At 40.5% G+C, this 15,116-nt stretch overlaps 1 pseudogene; it reads left to right on the top strand.

The window, feature by feature from the left end:
* Positions 1-12,706: 12,706 nt before the first annotated feature.
* Positions 12,707-13,449, top strand: LOC116463558 (large ribosomal subunit protein uL30-like; annotated as a pseudogene).
* Positions 13,450-15,116: the final 1,667 nt, after the last annotated feature.

The raw sequence follows: 15,116 nt of genomic DNA, 5'->3' as shown, positions 1-15,116 counted from the left end.
CTTTCGTAAAATTAAGTCATTGTATTCATCTTGTCTCCATCCAACATAGATTCTCTCTCTCCCCCACTTCCTGTAGACATAGAAATGAGAAAGAGATCTTGTGTTTTCCAGAGTGAAATCATTCTCAGGGGCCATTTGGGTGTGTATTTGATATTATTAAGAAGTCCAGGAACAGAAGGGATAGAAAAGGACTCTATGGACAGTTTCAAATTGAACATCAGACAGCCTTGTTCTTAGGAGAACGACCTTACCACGTTTGAATCCAAGTATCTAGTCTCAACCAGTTAGAGCCCAAGGGAAGGAAAGGTGGTCAATTGATAGTTCACATCATTAACCTCATAATAATGTGTGAATACTGTATCACAGGAAAGTAAAGAAAATCCACCTGTAGGGATGTTTCACTGGCTGCCTAGTCATGCGGTTCCAAGCCTAGTGCCATCCTGTAGGCTCTTCTCTCATGCTTTGCCTTCCTTTATTCCTCCTGACTCTCGCCCTCTTGAATTGCTCCCTGGAAATTCTAAATTCATCTCCCTCAGTTAGACAGAGTCTTTCTGCTCTCCCCAGCTCCCAACAACAACCTCTGCTCCAGACTACCTTTGAATAGCCAGACCAAACCCCTGGAAGGCTCAACAGAATGGAAGGGCTTCAATTTAACCAGCTCTACTTTCCTCAGGCTCCAGTTGCAATTTAAATAGCATTGTGTCTTCATTACTCAAACAAATCCTAATAATGTTGATATTAGTGAAGATTAAGGTTTAACAGCTTGGGACTGAAATAATGAAGTTGCTAAATAAAGAATGAGGTCAGAGTTGCTAAAATGCTTGAAAAATGTCAGCTGGGATGGATAAAAGGGCATGCTGTCCATGAGTGGCTTAAGAATATAAAGTAGAAGAGTCTGGAAGAGAAAGTTAAGTGAATCAAGCTACAGTCCTAGGTGTGCATTTAGTCACAATCAATGATACACTTTAGTCCTGAAGCCATTGCTTATCACCTGGGGTGGGTGGGGCAGGGGTGGAATCTGACCTTGGGGAGAGACAGAGAGCGAGAAACTGACAAAGAAAAGACATTAGCAGGTAGCTGCCTCCCTGCCTTAGCCACTGAGGCCCAAAGGAAATGAATTTTGACTCATTCCATTCAGTGACTTATAAGCAGGAAAATAATTGCAATAGAAAACCAAACCGTGGGGTTTAAAAAGAAAGAAGACATAGAAGAACCCCATAGAGGGTGGTAAAATGTGGGCTTTCATTCTTAGCCTCCATAATACCAGCTCCCATTTATTGATCGCCCCCAACTATGTGCCAGGTATTGTTTAAACTGGAAACAACCCAAAGTTTGTTTAGCAGGAAAATGGATAAGCACCACTGTGGTATACTCGTACATTGGAATATTACTCAGCAATAAAGGGAACCAATTATTTATACACACAACTTAGATGGATCTCGAAGGCATTGTGCTGAACGAAAGAAGCCAGTCCCAAAAGGCTGAATGATTCCTTCTAGTGGAAATTCTCAGAAAGACAAATTATAGTGATGGAGAAAAGAGAAGTAGTTACCAGAGGTTAAGAGTTGGGGAGGGTGTAATGATAAAGGGGTAACTGAGGAATCTCTTTTGTATTTCCATGGTTGTGGTGGTTAAACAAATCTATGCATATGTTAAAACTCATAGAACTGTGCACTCTCAAAAAGCCAATTTTACTCTATATTGTTTTTTAATAATTTTAACAAAAATTAAAAAGCAATAATGGAGAGAATGTGGAGAAATATGAACACTTTTACACTGTTGATGAGAGTGTAAATGAGTTCAACCATTGTGGAAGACAGTGTGGTGACTCCTCAAGGATCTAGAACCAGAGATACCCATTTGACCCTGCAATCCCATTGCTGGGTATATACCCAAATGATTATAAATTATTCTACTATAAAAACACATGCACATGTTTGTTTATTGCAGCACTATTCACAATAGCAAAGACTTGGAACCAACCCAAATGCCCATCAATGACAGAATGGATAAAGAAAATGTGGCACATTTACACCATGGAATACTATGCAGTCATAAAAAAGGATGAGTTCATGTCCTTTGCAGGGACATGGATGAAGCTGGAAACCATCATTCTCAGCAAACTAACACAGCAACAGAAAACCAAACACTACATGTTCTCACTCATAAGTGGGAGTTGAACAATGAGAACACATGGACACGGGAAGGAGAACATCACACACCAGGGCCTGTCAGGGGGTAGGGGGCTTGGGGCGGGATAGCATTAGGAGAAATACCTAATGTAGATGATGGGTTGATGGGTGCAGCAAACCACCATGGCACGTGTATACCTATGTAACAAACCTGCACGTTCTGCACATGTATCCCAGAACTTGAGGTATAATTTTTAAAAAGCATTATTATGAAATAAAACTATTCATTTTAAGTAATCCATCAACCTGAAAATTCAAAAATACACCTGCACTAAATGTGTGTATGATGTGATTCCTCCTTATGTTTCTCCAATTCCTGGGTTTCCTCAGAGATGCCCCAAGGGCTAGGGTAGCAGTGCAGGAGAGGCCCAGCAGACAGGGCTTTCCACTGCCATTCGACTAGAAAGCTCCACTCTAACCTGTTTTCTATATTTACATCTAAGAAACATTTCATTTGAACAAATTAAAGCTTGAACCATCAACATAACAAAACCTAGTAATAATTAGCATATTTCAAGAGCTTACTATTGCCAAGCACTGGACAAATCTTTCTCAGATGCATTATCTCATTCATTCCTTCATTGAATTTCATGATTAAGAGATGAAGTATCTTAAAGATGAGGAAAATGAGACTAAGAGAAATTACTTAACTTGCCACAATCACCTGGATAGTGAATGTCAATGTTACTGTAGAGGGTCTTGACTGCAAGTTGTCTAGGTTCTTGGCATTTTGAACAAAGAATTGGACAAAACACACCACAGAGCAAGGAAAGACTGAAACAAAGAAAGCAGAGATTTATTGAAAATGAAAGTGCATTCCACAGGGTGGAAGCGGGCCGAGTGGCAGCCCAAGGGCTCCAGTTAAAGAATCTTCTGGGGTCCAAATACCCACTAGAGGTTTCCCACCGGCAATTTGGTGTGCACCCCACGCAAATGAATTGGTGGCCTGCAATCAGAGGCTGAAGTGAAGCTACAAAAGTTATACTCCTATGCAAATGTCTAATTGGTTACGGAAAGCAACCAATCAGAGGCTAAAGTGAAGTTACAAAGTTGCACTCCTATGCAAAGGAAGACTTGGCCTCCAACCAGTCTGGCCGTGGAAAGCAACCAATCAGAGGTACTTTCAATTTTCCATCTGCCACACAGAAAAGGGGGTGGTTTGCAAAGGGAGTAGCTTCATCCTTTTGCTACTGAGGTGTGGAAAGTTGGGGTTTTCCTTTCAATTTAGTTCTAGGAAATCAGCATGAATCGGTCTTATGTTTCTGCCTCCAAACCCTATTCTCCTGCCTCAGCAAAACAGAGATTGGCACTGTGGCAGTGCCTCTCAGGTCCTCTATGCTGGGAGAGTAAGAGGCCCACAGCCCTGATGCACTCTGAAATCCACCGCTGCTTTCACGTAAAGCCACATGTCCCAGGGGCTGCCCTGGGCCAATGACAGAGCACAGCAGGGGTGCTATTCTGGGGAGATGTGAGACTCTTCTCACGGATGAATTTGGCTCTAGATTCTCCATCAGCATGGCTCCTTAAAGCTATTCTGCAGTTCTTCCCACATTCATTTCTTCTTTCTTTCCTTCCTGCCTGCTTTCCTGTCTACCCGGCTTCCTTCCCTCTCTCTCTCTCTCAGGGACCAAACCTGCAGCATAGTCTGATGCCTCTCCCAACCTTCTCTGTCTCCCTTCCCATTTTTCCCTCATCAGGAAATTCATCTTTCCCAATGAATTCTTGCATGCCTAATTCATCTTGGTGTTTGCTTCTTGAAGGACCCAGACTAGCACATCTTACTCCAGAAGTCAAGTTCTTATAAGCTTTGTAACAAGGAAACAATCCAAGTCTTAGAGATAATAATATTTAACATAGGGTTGTTGTAAAAATTAAGCTTCCTAAAGGCATAAGAATGATACAATGGACTTTGGAGACTTGGAGGGAAGAGTGGGAGGGGGGCGAGGGATGAAAGATAACAAATATGGTGCAGTTTATACTGCTCGGGTGACGGGTGCACCAGGTTCTCACAACTCTCCACTAAGGAACTTACTTATGTAACCGAATACCACCTGTACCCCAATAACTTATGGAAAAATAAAATTTAAAAAAAAAAATTAAGCTTCCTGACACAGATGAATCCCCACTGTATGCTCTTCACCTGGCTTGTAGTATATACTCAACAGTTATTGGATGAATGAAATGAAATGAAGTTTGTGTGATCATTAGCTAGGAGGGATTTCATGAAGGCTTGTTGTCTTCTGGCATTTAAAGAGAACACAGGAGGGAATAGCAAGTGGATTCCCTCCAGGCATCTGGCAGTCCCTACCTGAGTGTCCATAGGACCACAGCACTATCAGCCTCTTCCTCCCTCCAAACCTAGCCAGACGCAGACGGACCTGGCTGCCTCTTCTCACCCCCATCAGCTTTTTATACAAAGAAGAGTTTTCATGCTGTCATCCCAGCTGGCCCCGTAGCTCATGAAAGTCACTTCATGGGCTGAAAAAAAAAGTCTCTCTCTGAAAGAATCACTCTCATAAAGTGCTGTGAATTGGATGCTGACCTGGAGTTGACCAGAGGAATTTTTCAATACCCACTTTTATATATAAAATTTGTAACCTTTCTCTTTTCATTGAAACTAGGTAGTATTGACAGAGTAGAAATTTCAGGAAAGTATGTTTGGAACTTAATAGGAGTCAGCCCGTGGTAATCGCGGCTACCTGCAGTTCCATCAAGATTCCTAACCAAAAGGAGAAAATAAAATCAGAATCAATACTTCCACGGGCACGCAGTTTAAGAAGTTTGCAGTGATTTGAGCAGAGCCTCCTTCCGGCACAGCCAGCTCTCATTCCTGCCACAGGCCTGTTTCTCCATCATTTGTCAGTTGGGAGACAAAGAAGGAAGAATTGAAGAAGGAATAAATGGAAGGGGATTCCAGCAGAAAGACAAGAAATCCATCAGCAGGGAAAGGAGACCGGAACTAAGAACCAACCAGAGAGGAAAACAGATGCCTTTATGTAACAACAGAGCACCAACTCTTGCCTGTCAATAGTAGGCAGGGGTCCTTGTCTTCAGAACTTGCAGAAAAATCAGAAAATGTCAGATCTTGAAGTGTACAGGAGATTCTTGTTTTGCACATAAAACTAAGACTTAGACAGGCCCAACAACTTGCTCAAGATCTTGAGGAAACAGGTGAGGAAAGGGCTAAAATGTAGCCCCTGTCATTCAGAATCATTACACACAGGCCTATTCCTTCTCACGATAAAGAATCTCACTACTTGTAAGTTTCCCTCTTTCCTCCTTCTTTAGTTATCTAAAGAACTCCACTTTCAACTTTAAGTCTTTCAGGACCCAAGTACCTAAGAGTTTATCTAGTTTCACTTCCACTGTGAGGTGGGGTACATGGGTTGGTGTATAAACATCACAGGACTCAGAGACTTTCATCGGCAATGCCTGACAGGCAGACCTAGACTCATGGTGCACAGCAGGGGATGGAGGCAGGACAAGGTGTTAAGGGACCCTCCCCTATAGGACCAAGAAGTTGGGCCCCGGTCCAATCAGAGCTTTCACATCATAACCTGAGTCACCCTCTCCACTGCTCCCATGGTTTGTTCTTTCTTTCTCTTTCTTTCTTTCTTTCTTTCTTTCTTTCTTTCTTTCTTTCTTTCTTTCTTTCTTTCCTTCTTTCTTTCTTGAGACAGGGTCTTGCTATGTTGCCCAGGCTGGAGTGCAATGGCACAATCATAACTTCTTGTAACCTCAAACTCCTGGGTTCATCCAATCCACCCACCTCAGCTTCCCAAGTAGCTGGGCCCACCATGCCCAACTAATTATTTTTATTTTTATAGAGACAGGATCTCATTGTGATGCCCTGGTCTCAAACTCCTGGGCTCAGGTGATCCTCCTGCCTCAGCCTCCCAAAGTGCTGGGGTTACAGGAATGAGATGCTGACCTGGCCCCCCATTGTACCCTCTTCCTATTAAGCATGACTGAAAATCCTAAAGAACTGAGATCTGATTATTCACAGTCTTTGTGTAGGGGCAGGGGGCTTGATGAGTTGATCTTTTGCCAGTCAAAAGAACTCAACTTTTCAGAGTGGCATCATCTTCTCCTATTCATGAGATCCGACTCCACAATTCTATCTCTGGAGTGTTTGGGGTATCTTGCAACCAGCACACCCCTGGCAATTTGGAATAAATGGAAAACAGGGGAATAAGTGAACAGTTGACACAAAGGAAAACACTGTTCCATTTGGCTGCACATGACCAGCAAATGAAAGCATACAATGGATTATCCATGAATTTCTAGTAACACAACATTTTAAAAGGCTTCTTTGAAACCCAGATACCTCTCAAATAGCTGAGCTGAAGCTTTGTATCTATACCACAGACTTTTAAATTTCCTTCCCCAGTTAATGGGCTATTCATACTTTCCACTTCTTCTTGAATCAATTATGATCATTTATATTCGCTCAGAAAATCATCCATTCCTTTGATATTTTCAAATTTGTTATCATGTAGTAGAATTTTATCCTTCCCTTAAATATCTATTGTTTTATCCTCTTTCTAATTCCTCATGTCGTATGCTTATGTTTTCTCTAAATTGATTTGATTTGAATTGCTTGATTTGAATTGCTGGCACTTGGTCTATTATATTACTTTCTTTTATTTTTTTAAGTTGTAGTATAATCTTTATTTGCTTTACATTAAGCATATTTGTTTTTCTAATTACTGAATTAAATTTTTGTATGCAGTTTATGCCTTGTTTAAAAATAAAGGTATTTAAGGTCATGCATTTTCCCTGAGTCCAGTTTTGGTCATACCCTATAATGCTGGATATCTAGCATCCTCAGTGCCATTATTGTCTAACTAGACTCCAAGTGTACTTCTTTTTTTCTAAGACAGAGTCTTGCTCTGTCATCCAGGCTGAGTGCAGTGGCACAATCTCAGCTCACTACAACCTCCACCTCCCGGATTCAAGCAATTGTCATGCCTCAGCCTTCCAAGTAGCTGGGATTACAGGTGTGCACCATCACGCCCCATTAATTTTTGTATTTTTAGTAGAGACAGGGTTTTGCCATGTTGGCCAGGCTGGTCTCGAACTCCTGGCCTCAAGCAATCCACCTGCCTTGGCCTCTCAAAGTCCAAGCGTACTTCTTAATTACTCCTTGACCTAAGAATTGTTTAGGTGAATGTTCTGCATTTGTTTTGTTTTTCATTTTCAAGTGGTAGCAGTTTTATTTCTACTTTTATTTATTAATAACATTATAGTTAAAGAATGTGACCTGTGTAATTTTGATGAAGGGGAAAGAGAACAGTTTAAATTAACTGCAGAATTGCAGAGATCCAGCAGCCCGAGGGAGGAAGCTGGAGCTATATGACACTACTGCAGAGGTTTAATCTCTGTGTTTACAAATTTATTTGCCATGCTAGAGTGGCAGTCAAGAGTCAGCCGGGGAGTGCCCCCATGCGTTGCTTGGCAGAAACATCTGTGCCAAGTACAGTCTAAGTAGGTACCACACAGGCATAGAACACTTAACGGACTTCTTGCAAGATCCAGACATTTCTCTCTGACTGGCTGCTGCCCACTCTTGCCTCCAGCTGGCATCCCTCAGAATGGAAAGATGTCTGAATTCTGGCGAAATATCTCCTGCTCACCTCCCAGACACACTGGTTTTAAGTGTAAAAGAAGTCATGAATCTAATCAGTCCTTCTTTAGATCCGTATTTAGCAGAAAGGCTATGGTTTCTGGCATATGTGTCTATAAACATTTCTCATGTCCTACGCAGATTTCTCCTTCCTTTATACCCTTGGCCATTTCCATGAGATTCTCCAACGATAGGCACTAGATCCCAGTGCTGAAGTCACTAACTTCCTTAGAAATTCCCACTGGCCTTTTTTCTTTTCTTTTCTTTTTTTCCCTGCCACTCAGAACAATAGTCTATTGGCAAAGTCCTCATTAGTCGGTAGGTTAATATTTCCTCTTCAGACGTGAATCTAAAGATAGAAAACTAAATGCATTGAAAGCAGCACCATTACAGAATGTTCTCTGCCTAAGATTGGTTTTAGCTGAGCTTCAGGGCCACACTCTACTCCTATCAGAACAGCAGATGTCCCTGAGTCACCAGAGCTCACCGTCAATCATGTCTTATGTCTAAAAATAAATCCAGCATTAGGCAGCTGACCACATATGTGCCTCTGAAACTATGGCAACAGAAAGTCCTTTTACCTCTGTGTCCCAATTAAAAGTGTTCTGTTGGCTGTAATTGGGGTGTTTGGTCTCCAAAACTAATAGATCAAAGCAATCACATAAGCCTCAAATGTCACCATCATACAAATTGATATTTCCCATGCAAGCAGCTAATGAGTGGTCACACCAAAGAGCATATGAAATTGAGGTTACAGAGAATAACCGGATAAATCCATTTTTGGATCCTTTTCTTCATGTTCCCAACCCACCTAAGATTTGAAAACTGATTGAATATTGCAGAGGGGGGAGAAAGGACAATGGCAATTTCAAGTTGGATGTCCAGGAAGATAGAGGAGCTTTTAATAGAAATGGGGAGAAAATTCTTGGAGTAGGTTTTATAGAAAGAACGACGCATATTGAGAAATAAATGTATTCAAGTCTACTGTACTAGGGTAGCCAGATGTCTGGCATTGAACCAGGGCACATAACATTTGAGTTTTCTGCCTGGTTTCTAAAAAAAATTAACTAGTAATATGAATGTCTTCTTTTGATCATTATACTTTCAGATTTGTTTTATTGTTGTTTCTGATTGATCGTTAATGAGCAATAGCATGAAACAACTCCACTTTTAGTTTTTTTCTCTGTTAATATGAAATGATCAATAAACAAACACTTAAAAAGATGCAACTGAAAGATCTTTTGTGTGATCCCTGTAATCTTTTGGTAATAGGAAAAATCCTCTGGTAATGTAAACAAGCTCACTCTCTAATAATCAGTTTACTAACACAAGTAATACTACTTAATAATGTAAAAGGCTATTGGAAGGAACAAAGGTATATGTACACACTTTTTTTGCTCTATCAGAGGAATATGTTTGACAAACAACAGGAAGCTCAATTTATAGCAGCTTAATCAACTCAGAAAGTAGGCAGTTGCTGATATTAGTTCAGCAGCTCTGAGTACAATTTTGTCTTCCAGTCACCATTAGACTAAGAGAATTGTGTGAGCTTTGGCTCAAGCTCAAGCCAAACCCTTGCAATTCTCTTAACCTAATGGTGACTGGAAGATTATTCTACCTCTAATATGCCATCCAAACTCTAGGCAAAAAGAAGAAGGTTAAAGAGAAATGGCATATTAGCTGGTTCTTCCCTGCTGTAAGGGAACCTTTTCAGCAATTCCACCCAGTAACGTCACCTACATATCATTACCCAGAACTGTGTCACATGGTCATCCCATCTGAAAAAAAAAAAAAAAACTGGTAAATGTAGTTTCTTAGTGGATGCATCATCATCTTTTAGCTGGAGTTTTATTAATAATAAAGAAGGGAAAATAGATATTGGATAAGTGGTTACCATCTCCCCCCTCTATTCAACTCACCCAGAAGGACTGGCATTTTTCTGGCAGCCATCATGCAGCATTGAATCTAGGGTTTCAAGAGGCAAGTCATACATGATCTATCATTAAAACAAAGGAGTTCCCATCAAAAGACCTAGGATCAGGTTCTGGCTCTGCCACTAGCTCCGTGACCTTGAACAACTAAGTCATTTACTTTCATTTCTAATCTGTAAAATGAGAGAACTTAAAGCAGTCATTGTAAAAATCCTGAAATCCTATGCTTCCATTGTAGAGCCTTACCTGGTAGATATCAAAGTTTTCTTATGCTCCTCTCCTGGACCCTGTGCCCCACCTTTTGTTCCTAGTAGACAAGGAAACATTGCTATAGCAGCCTATCCAGAACCTAAGAGCAGTATCGCTTCAGGAACCATGTTGCCTTGAAGAAATAAAAATAGTTTCTTCTATCCCCTGTAAAGAGAACGTTGAAGGGCAATGGTGGTTCTAAGGTAATGTACATGATCCACCTCAGCAAGGCTCCTGGGCTGTGTGTGACCAGCACACCTGTGTCCAAGGCAAGAGGTCATCTGAGGAAGTCAAAGATAAGAAGATCCATCAAAGGTGAGACATTCAGCAGATGTCTCCAGACAGTGGCAACACTTGCCACCACCACTGCACACAGACTGCTAGGGAAACAGCTGGAAGTGGGATGGGAAAAGGGGAGGAAGTAGGGAGGAGAGGGAGGTAAGAAAATCTTAGGGTAGTACAGGTAACCTTGCTCAGATTTATAACACTGTGAGGTCTGCAGTGTTTTCTTTGGCAAATTTACACCACCAAAAAAGAAAAATTCACTTTCTCCCCACTCCCTCCATCCAGAAACTTCATCCTTTCTTAGCTAAACCCACTTTCCCAGCTAGAAAAGGAGGGGTGTTCTATTGGTTACATGCAAGAGGGACCAATTACGCTTTGCATCGGGGAACCTGTCTTACTAGTTACACCATTGTAGGTGAGCCCTGTTCAAGCCAAATAAATTTTACCCTCTTCCTCTCTCTTTCAGCTCCACCTACCACCTTCTCACTGCATCAAGTTTACTGGTGGATGGAGACTTCCATTAGCTGCCTCTGGTTAGCTGATAAATTGGGCTTTGGAATGCTTCTTTGACTGTATATCACCCATTAAGCTCTTTAGATATTTAATAATAGAAAACCCTGACCTCTGTTGGAAGTAATCCACAAAGGAGTACAGCAAATAGAAGAATAGAAAGTGTCCCTTTCCTATGTAAATTGTAGAGGCTAGAACAAGATTACCAAAGAGTCTGAGGGACCTTCGACAGGTAGATAGGTACAGTAAACCACCATGGCACGCATATACTTATGTAACAAACCTGGAAGTTCTGCATATGTATCCTGGAACTTAAAGTAAAATTTAAAAAAAGAAAGAAATGAGCTATCAAGCTATGGCAGACATGGAGGAAGCTTAAATATTTCTAAGTGAAAGAAGCCAGTCAGAAAATTTTTGATTCCAAAAATATGTCATTTGAAAATGGCAAAACTATGAAGACAGTAAAAAGATCAATGGCTGCCAGGAGTTAAGGGAGGAGAAGGATGAATAAACAGAACACAGAGGATTTTTAGGGCAATAAGACTATTCTGTAGGATACCCTAATGGATACACGTCATTATGTATTTGTCAAAACCCACATAATGTACAACATCAAAAGTGAATCCTAATGTAAACTGTAGATTTTAAGTGATAATGATGTGTCCATGTAGGTTCATCAGTTGTAACAAATGTACCACTCTGGTGCCACAAGTCCATAGTGGGAGAGGTTGTGCATGTGTAGGGATGGAGGGATATGGGAACTCTCTGTATATTTCCCTCAATTTTCCTGTGAACTCAAAACTGCTCTAAAAAATAAAGTCTATTAATTTTTTAAAAATGTATTTGCTGACCTAAAAATGAACATAGATGCTTCTAAACCCTCTTCACCTCCCAAGAAACTAACACCTCAATGTTTCCCAAAGAGAGATTGCTAGAAATTTAGGAGCATCTACTGATTGCAAGCATTTCTGTCCAGTCCTGTTCTCACCACTGTGGCCAATTCACTCTTTACTCTGCCCACTGAGCTTTAATTTCAACGAAGCGTTTTTCATTTCAAGGTCCCTTTGGCTCTCCTGCTTCATTTTTTCCCGATATTATCACTTTCTTCTATGATAACCTTGATGATTTTCTTAGTATACTCATTTCATGGTCTCCACTAATAGCTCTGTTACTGGAAGCTCTTGGGGCACCAATCCTGCTGTCTCTTTTGCCTAGTGGCTCTTAGATATGGCAGATGGTTTCCTTGTGTGTTTTGTAATTTTGGTTTTTGAGTTCAATTCTAGTAGAGCTCTATCTGTGCAAATACCAAGCAGCCTGAGTTAAGGGTCTATCCAGCTCTCCAGGGTAGTTTTGTATTTGCTTCTGTGGCCATTCCAAGGATATTATTTGCCTAGAACCAGTGCCATATTCATTTTTCAGCTCAATGGCTCCCAAGATCATGCAAGTAGAATAAATTAGAATCTCAAACTTGTGCAAAAAAGTGTGTTGTGAATGAATATTGTTATGCATTCTCAAGGGGAAATTTATTCCCCACTCGGAACTCAAGAGAAGACAGATAAATCTCACTATAGTATATCTGCCAGTGAGTGGGCTTTTTTCTATCTATCCATTTCTCCAAAGGTGTAGATTTTCAATGCCCCAGATTTTTTCAGTGATCTGCATTCCAATTTCCTGCCACTCAAGGGCTCAAGACCTCATCTCCCATATCCATTTGAGCTTTAAAATCCAGAAGCCTTATACATTGTTGGTGGGAAAGTAAATTAGTACAACCTCTGTGAAAAACTGTATGGAGATTTCTTGAAGAACTAAAAATAGAATCACCATTTGACCCAGCAATCTCAATACTGGGCATCTACCCAAAGGAAAAGAAATTGTTATATTAAAAAGATACCACTCTTTTTCAGGCTAGAACCATGTAAGGTGTAGAAGAGAAGAAGAAGAAGGTTCCTGCTGTGCCAGAAACCCTTAAGAAAAAGAGAAGGAATTTCGCAGAGCTGAAGGTCAAGCACCTGAGAAAGAAGTTTGCCCAAAAGATGTCAAAGGGCAAGAAGGAAGCTTATCTATGAAAAAGCAAAGCACTATCACAAGGAATATAGGCAGTTGTACAGAACTGAAATTCAAATGCCAACGATGGCAAGAAAAGCTGGCAACTTCTATGTACCTGCAGAACCCAAATTGGCATTTGTCTTCAGGATCAGAGGTGTCAATTATGTGAGCCCAAAGGTCCGAAAGGTGTTGCAGCTTCTTCACCTCCATCAAATCTTCAATGGAAGCTTTATGAAGCTCAACAAGGCTTCAATTAACATGCTGAGGATTGTAGAGCCATACATTGCATGGGGGTGCCCAAATCTGAAGTCAGTAAATGAACTAATTTACAAGCGTGGTTATGGCAAAATCAATAAGAAGCAAGTTGCTTCGACAGATAACACTTTGATTGCTCGATCTCTTGGTAAATATAGCATCATCTGCATGGAGGATCTTATTCATGAGCTCTATACTGTTGGAAAATGCTTCAAAGAAGCAAATAACTTCCTGCGGCCCTTCAAATTATCTTCTCCACGAGGCAGCATGAAGAAAAAACCACCCATTTTGTAGAAGTGGAGATGCTGGCAACAAGGAGGACCAGATCAACAGGCTTACTAGAAGACTGAACTAAGATGTCTATCATGATTATTTTTCTAAGCTGGTTGGTTAATAAACAGTACCTGCTCTCAAATGGAAAAAAAATTAAAAAGATACCTGCACTCATGTTTATCACAGCACTATTCACAATAGCAATGTCATGGAATCAACCTAAGTGTCCATCAGCAGATGATCAGATAAAGAAAATATGGGATATACACACCATGGAATAGTATGCAGCCATAAAAAAGAATGAAATAATGTTCTTTGCAGCATCATAGATAGAGTTGGAGGCCATTATCCTAAATGAAATAACTCAGAAACAGAAAATCAAATACTGCATGTTTTGACTTATAAGTAAGAGATAAACTCACAGACATAAAGACAGAAATAATAGACACTGAGGACTCCAAAAGGGGGAGGGATGGGAGGAGGGTAAGGGTTTTAAAAATTACCTATTGGGCTGGGCACTGAGGCTCACATCTGTAATCCTAGCACTTTGGGAGGCCAAGGCAGGAAGATTGAGCCTTCTTGAGCTCAACTCCTGCTTGAGCCCAAGAGTTTGAGAACAGCCTGGGAAACATGGTGAAACCACATCTCTACAAAAAATACAAAAATTAGCTGGGCATGGTGGTGCATGCCCATAGTCCCAGCTACACAGGAGGCTGAGGTAGGAGGATCACTTGAGCACAGGAGGTCAAGGCTGCAGTCAGCCATGATCATGCCACTGCACTCCAGCCTGGGCAACAGAGTGAGACCCTGTCTCATAAAAATACAGAAAAAAATTTTAAAATGGCCTATTGGGTACAATGTTCACTATTTGGGTAATGGGTACACTAGAGCCCAAACCTCACAATTATGCAAAATATCCATGTAACAAACCTGCGCATATACCCCTTGAATCTAAAACTATTTTTAAAATAAAATAAAACAATACCCAGCCAAAAAAAAAAAAAATCCAAGCCCATTATTTACCAGCAACAATAAACTCTGGCCCCTCTGAGACTGTATGACTATCAGCCCTAGTCTTCAGCTCCCTCTGGTTCTAGGCATTTGAAAAGATGTTTGTTCAGGTTAAATTTTGTTATCACTTATAACAATTTCTAACGTTTATGAATAAACGTTGGGAAAATAATTCTTTCTGAAAACTACTAGTGAGCCTCTGTTGGTATAAAACAACTAAACATCTTATGTCATAGTTGCTCAATGTCTTATAATGTACATTTGAATTTACCTATAATGTGTGACTATTGAACAGTCTTTTTTCCATATCAATATGAATGAGAATAGATGTACAAATCAAGAATAAAATCTATTGGTGAAAAAATAAAAGGAAGTTCATTACATTCTATTGAACATTTCTAGGTATTTTCTAGCAGGAAGGTTTTCAGACTGCTTAGACTCCTATCTTACTGGAAATGGAACCAGCAGTTACATTAGATGCATTACTCCATTTAATCTTCATCCCAACCATGCAAGATACATAATCATACTCCCATTTCACAAATGAGGAAATCGAGACTCATAGAAGTTACATAATTTTATCAAGGTCACACAGCTAATGCTGTCTGATCTCAAAGACCACATAATTCTCCTTATCTCCTATTACCTCTTTGGAAAGCCAGCCTATTTCCTCTACTGTGTCTGAAAGAAGGGAGTCCAGAGCTTGTGAACAGTTTAAGCCAAAGAGTCGTTTGAATG

The sequence above is a fragment of the Hylobates moloch genome, unplaced genomic scaffold, assembly GCF_009828535.3.
Source record: "Hylobates moloch isolate HMO894 unplaced genomic scaffold, HMol_V3 SCAFFOLD_41, whole genome shotgun sequence".
Lineage (NCBI taxonomy): Eukaryota > Metazoa > Chordata > Mammalia > Primates > Hylobatidae > Hylobates > Hylobates moloch.
The sequence above is the reverse complement of the archived record's forward strand: the minus strand, read 5'-3'. Positions and strand labels throughout refer to the sequence as shown.